Source organism: Bos indicus, chromosome 24, assembly GCF_029378745.1.
Source record: "Bos indicus isolate NIAB-ARS_2022 breed Sahiwal x Tharparkar chromosome 24, NIAB-ARS_B.indTharparkar_mat_pri_1.0, whole genome shotgun sequence".
NCBI classification, from domain to species: Eukaryota; Metazoa; Chordata; class Mammalia; order Artiodactyla; family Bovidae; genus Bos; species Bos indicus.
Window position 1 is genome coordinate 7,812,807 of NC_091783.1, and position 6,917 is coordinate 7,819,723.

The following is a 6,917-nucleotide window of genomic DNA, read 5'->3' on the forward strand; positions in this document are numbered from 1 at the left end:
ATACAGACTCATAGCAGTTCCAGGATGTTGATGGAATAAGTTTGGAAAACAGAAAATAAGAGGCAACTCCAGGGGTCCATAAGCAGGAAACCACTTTGAGCTATGGTAACTTTCTTTACTCACTCCAAAATTTGATCTCAACTGATTCTGTATCTTTCTGCAAATTCAGTCTTAAGATGATCTTCTTCTTATTTAATCATTTATTCATAACAGCATTTATTCCAGATATTTAAAAATGCTTATAGTGAATAAGACCATTATCCTTTAAGGGCTTCCTTGGTAGCTCAGTTGGTACAGAATCTGCCTGCAATGCAGGAGACCCCGGTTAGATTCCTGGATCTGGAAGGTCCGCTGGAGAAGAGACAGGCTATACACGCCAGTATTCTTGGGCTTCCCTTGTGGCTCAGCTGGTAAAGAATCTGCCTGCAATGCTGGAGACTTGGGTTTGATCCCTGAGTTGGGAAGATCCCCTGGAGAAGGGAAAGGCTACCCATTCCAGTGTTCTGGCCTACAGAATACCATGGACTGTATTTTTTAATATCTGGGATATTAAATTAAATTAATATCCCAGATATTAAAAAATACAGTGAATAAGACCATTACCCCTTAATCTCATGACTGAATAAGACTGAGCTCTCCAATTTACTCTCAATATTATTAAAATTTCTTGCTACAGTTTTTGATGTGGCTTCAGTTGAACTAATTTATCTTACTTTGAAATTTTATCATTTCTAATGAAGATCTTCAGAAGCAAATTTGAATTTCTTCAGCTCACGTGGTAAAAGGACAAAGAGATACAATGGCTCAGTAGTTTGTAGAGACATACAAACTTCTTCGAGCCTTTTTATAATCTTGGATGTCTGTTTGATCATCATTTCAATGGTTAATGAATAGCAAGCTATTATAAATTTGGTTTATTGACAAAAATATCATTATATTCTTTTGCTGTGCACTGTCATTCTCAAAGCACTTTCTTACGTTATTCCATTTAATTTTTAAACAACTCTAAGATGTAGGCAAGATAAATATTATTATCCCAATTGACAATTAAGGCAAAAAAATCCAGAGACACTGTGTGCCCAATTGTGTTCTGTCAGTTGGTTTAACTGAGGAACTCTTACATCCCAGAATCTCCTCTTTTAATGCGGTTATGGGTTAGAATCGGCCTACATGGAGCTTTAATGAGATGTGGGCCACTGCACGTTGCTCTCTGTAGGTCATTTTGGGCAATGTTGATGAACAGCTGGAGACGGTCTAGCAAGTTCTGGTTTGCCTTTGCCCGCCTCTATTGTATGTCTTATTTTTCTTATCTTTTCAAAGAATCAAATTTTGGTTCCATTGATTTTTTTTCTATTATTTTCAATTGCATTGATTTCTGCTCTGTTTTTAAAATTATTTTCTTTATTCTGCTTGCTTTCGGTTTATTTTGTTCTTTTTCCTCTGGTTACCTAAGGTGTAAGCTTAAGTTATTGATTTTAGATTCTTCTTCCTTTTCAGTCTTGGCGTGTGTGTGTGTGTGTGTGTGTGTGTGTGTGTGTGTGTGAGTTGCTCAGTCATGTCTGATTCTTTGCAACCCCATGGACCACAGCCCACCAGGCTCCCCTGTCTATGGGATTCTCCAGGCAAGAACACTGGAGTGACCTGCTATTCCATTCTCCATCAGACTTGGCATATAATTCTATAAATTTCACTTCATCCCCCAAGTTCTCTGTGTGTGTTAGTGACTCAGTTGTGTCCAACTCTTTGAGAACCCATGGACTGTAGCCTATGAGGCTCCATGGAATTCTCCAGGCAAGAACACTGGAGTGGGCAGCCATTTCCTTCTCCAGGGAATCTTTTCTACCCAGGGATCAAACCCAGGTCCTCTACATTGCAGGAAGATTCTTTTTTTTTTTTTGCAGGAAGATTCTTTACCAGCTGAGCCACTCTGGTAAGCTACAATTTTATTTTTATCAAATTGAAAAATTTTGGATTTCTCTTGAGGCTTCTTGGGTTATTCAAAAATGTGTTTTTAAAATCTCTCTATATTTTTGGATTTCTCTGCTATATTTCTCTTATGGAACTCTAATTTAATTTTATTGTAGCCTGAAAACATTATTTGTATGATTTCTCTTCTTTTAGATTTATTAAGGTGTGTTTTATGGTCCAGAATATGGCCTACCATGGGGAATATTTCATGTGAGCTTGGGAAGAATGTACATTCTGCTGTTGGATGTAAAATCCTGTAAGTGATCAGTAGATCAAACTGACTGATAGCGCTGTTCAGGTCACCATACTCTTTCTGATTTTCTCCCCGTTTGATGGATCACATGTGGATAGAGGCAGGTTGCAGTCTCCAACGATAGCTATGGATTCGCCTGTGTCACCTCGCATATAAGAATTTATAAATGTCACACAGATATCTTATCAGCTTTTGCCTCATGGATTTTGATATTTTGTTATTAGGAACATATGCTTTCAGGACTGTCAATTTTTTTTTTTTTTTTTTGAAGAATTGACAACCTTATCACATATGATGTGCTTTTTATCCCTGGTAACATTCCTTGTTCTGAAGTCTGCCTTGTCTGAAGTCAAATAGTCGCTCTGGCTTTCCTTTGAATAGTGGCGGCATGTTCTGTCCACCTCCAGCTGCAGACTGAATCATGGCAAACACCCGCCAGGAGCCCTCACAGTGGCCTGGATGCTATGCTCTGGACATGTGCATCCATGTCCCCCGCTTGGCTGTGGTCATTCCTGCCCCTGCATGTCCTTTGGCCTAGAGCCTGGTCCCCACAGCTGGCTGTGCCTTCAAGGTGAGACTTCAGGGCTCCGTGATTCTGACCAAGGGTTGGGAGGCCTTGGCATTGACGGGGGCTTGCTTGAAAGATGGCGTGAACCAGCTCCCGTACTGACAAGTCTAGAATGAGGGCCTCTGGCAACTGGTGGGGTGCCCTGGTGTTTCTCATCCAAGGGCTCTCATTCTCACCCCACCCCTCACCCCACCCAGGAGCTCCTGGGATCAGGAGACATGGGCCTCCATCTGGGATGAATGTTACTGGCATTGACTTGGGCCTTTTCTGGGTTCCCCTTCACTGCCCTGACCCTCTGCACATCCCAGCTTGTTCTCTACCTGAGCTTCTACGTGGACCTGCCTTTTACTCCCCACCAGTACACAACCATGGTCACAAAGTGTGCCCTCCTTCCCTTCCTGGGGGGCTTCACAAAGAAGAAAAAAGACAAAAGTGTACTGAGTACTCCTGGGTGCTCCTCAGAGAGATTGCCTCCTCCTAGCTCTGTTATCTGCGGTCAGCTGTGGTTACACTGGATCCCTGCTGGTGCGATGGTACATGGTGGGGAAGGGGGTTTCTACCATCGTATGATTAAGTCTCCATCTTTCAGTCACCCTGTGACTTTGTAAGGTTCACAGCTATCTCCCCAGTGGAATCTCTTGCCCTCTACCCCAGGTCCTGGCTGCAGAGTTTCCAATCTATTTGCATGATGGCCTGGCACCTGCTGACTAGGTTATTACGATTATGATCTTTATTTCTCTCCCTTAGGTGAGACAGGAAGACTGCAGGAGCTGGGAGTAGGCTTGAGAATTGGGCTCTGATTGTGTCCTTTCCTCTGGAGTGTTGTTGTTCAGTTGTTAAATCATGTCTGACTCTGCGACCCCCATGGACTGCAGCATTCCAGGCTTCCCTGTCCTCAACTCTCTCCCGGAGTTTCCTCAAATTCATGTCCATTGAGGTGGTGATAATATCTAACCATCTCATCCTGAGTTGCCCTCTTCTCCTCCTGCCTTCAGTCTTTCCCAGCATCAAGGTCTTTTCTAATGAATCAGCTCTTCGCATCAAGGGGTCAGAGTATTGGAGCTTCAGCTTTGGCATCTTTCCTTCCAGTGAATATTCCTTTGGAGTGTAGGTCTTTGTTACAGAGAAGGCTCTCAGCTTATTTCCCAGTTTGATCCTGTTCTTTCCTGAATAGATCTGTGAGGGGGTCTTGGATCCTCTTGGTGAGAATTTGGTGGCTTTTGGGTCCCTCTCAGACTGTGGTCCCCATGAGTTTCTCACACTCATATTAGTCCACAGCTGTATCCAGCAATTCGTCCAGCTGACGAGGTGTCCCTGTTAGTTCTCTGCCACAGCACTCTGTGTGAGGAGATGCTGCTTGCTGTAGGTCTCTGGATGTGTCTCTCTTGGCAGATTTTGGGGCGGAGGTTTGCCTTGGAACCTCAGTTTTCTGATAGGTTCAAGAAAAAAGAGATTTTAGTTTGTTCAGCTTTTTCTTATTGTCGTCATGGCCATTGCCAAGTGCTTTCTATGTTGGCATTAAAGCCAAAGTCCTTACCTGAGTGCTTTTAATACGTATGTTTCCTGCTATCTTGGTTTCTGACCTGTTTTTCCATCCTGATCTTGTGATGCTTCAGTAGGGTGGTCCACACTTCTGACTTTCTCTGTTCCATACTGATTTCTGGCTTCCTTTCATAAGCTACAGATCTAGCTGACAAAAATTTTTATGGCATATTAAAATTGAACACAAATAAAACATAGAATATAATCGGAAGGTTCGTGTGGATCATATGGTCATACTCAGTTTCCCTGACTATTCACATCAACATCAGGCCTCCTAAATTTTTAGTCCAAAAAGAATCAAAAGGGGAGGGAGATTCAAGAGGGAGGGGATGCATGTATACCTATTGCTGATTCATGTTGATGTATGGCAGAAACCAACACAATATTGTTAAGCAATTATCCTCCAATTAAAGATAAATTAAAAAGAAACAAAAGGTAGTAAAGAGACAGTCTATCTCAAGTCACAAAAAGACAGTAACATGTCAAGTCTACCAGGCAGCAAAAACTAGGTCAGAGGCCCTGTCAGTAACACCTACCCAGAGAACACAGCCTGTCTGAGGCACCAGACTTAATGATTTTTTTTTTTTTTTTTTTTGGATTCTACTAAAATGAATGAAATGTGAGTCAGGAAAGTGTTTCCCTGGTTACATGTATTAAGTATTAATTTATTTTAAAGATTAGTTGCACAAAAGGTAAACGAGAGTCAGAAGAATGCCTGGCTAAGAAAAAAGAAGGCAGTCACAGCGTGATCGGGGTGTATCTATGAACATTAGGTGTTCATGCAAGAAACACACAATGGAAAGCAAGGCAAACAAAACAGAATGGCAACCTGAGAAAGTCCATACATCTGGAGTTACACAGTCCTAGTTAGTTATATGCTTTTATAAATGGGTGAGAGAGTCACTTTAACATGAACAATAGACCCATCACAGTTGCCTTATAGCTTCTTCACTCCATAGGGCCATAAACCAAAACACTGCAAAGATTTTTCTCAATAGATTACTGAACAATTTCTTCTAAAACGTTACCCTCTTTCTCTTTACATGTTAATGGAGTGGTATTCAAGTTGAACATTTCTATTAGACTGAAAAACAGACAACCCACTACTGCCCAAGTCCTGTTACCATCACTTCCTGATCAGAGAACAACATTAATAATGACCACCAGTGGTTACTGTAAGAATCACATGTCATTTAAGCTTTAGGAAGAGATGGTGTCTAGACAGGAAATAAAAAGACAAAGATGATGTCTTTTACTCAAGAGTCATCAGCAATGACCTAAATTATTTGAGAGCTCACAGTGTTCTGACTCATTCAAAATAATGCTCCCACCTCTACCCATCAGCCCAACTTAAACACTCAGTTAAATATAGCATATAAATATTATTGCTTAAAATATCACACATCATAATATAAAGTCTCTTTGGGGCTACAGTGCCTCTTGGATAAATATACATCTTACGTCTATATTGAAGAGCTGGGAAGGACAAATGTAGCACAAAGGATGGAATTTCTACATTTTGTTCATGTATGTAGTGAACAGTTTGTACTATAGGCAATGTTGATTTTACCTGAGATATCAAATATCACCCCGTCTAAGTTGTGCACAGTGTTAAAAGTAGCAGTGGACAAGCTTTCCTGTGTCATACCTAGTCCTACCATTTACTATTTCTAAATTTACGATGGTTTATTTTAGTTACATTCCTTAGAACTCTCAGTGGTCCATGCAATTTAAAATTTAGCATGTCGTTCCCTGTCAGCATTCAGGAAGAGGGACCAATGGTGAGGAAGGGGGTGGGGGTGGGCAGCTGAGCAGAACATTTCCAATAGCTCCTTTGTGGCATTGTTACTTTAGATTATATCCTGACAGTGAGGTGGCTGTAGTTAGAGTGAGCGAAATGGATTATTTCTGGCTAATGGACCTAATAGGCTTCCCTGATGGCTCAGAAGTAAAGAATTCACCTGGAATACAGGAGACGCAGGAGACGTGGGTTCAATCCTTGCGCTGGAAAGATCTCCTGGAGGAAGACTTGGCAACCCACTCCAGGATTCTTGCTGGGAAAATCCCATGGATGGAAGATCCTGGCAGGCTACAGTCCATGGGATCGCAGAGTCAGACGTGACTGAAGCAACTGAGCCCAATGGCCCTAATATTTATCATTTTGGATATCAAACTCTACTTACGTCTCTGAAATAAAAATGTATTTGTTAAAAAACTATAAACTTCAAAAATAGCAAGGTACTTAAAACATTTTTTTAATGAATATTGAAACAAGGAAGGATCAAGGGACATTAGCTGAACAGCGCTAAACTGAATATACCTGCTTCATGACTTGAAATGCATCCATTTCCTTAAATAATGAGTTCCTTAAAGGAGGATCCAAGTCTTATTCTCTTTTGAATACCCAGCTCTTAGAAGATTCAGTTAATGTTTCTTAAAATTAAATTTTGAGATAGTAGGTTTTTTTTTTCTTTTAGCTACCTTATAATCAAAGTTTGCAAATATTCAGAAGAGTATTAGGTATGTAGAACAGGTCTCTGTAAAATTCACACAAACATAGAAAGTGATGGAGAGTGTGTATTTGTC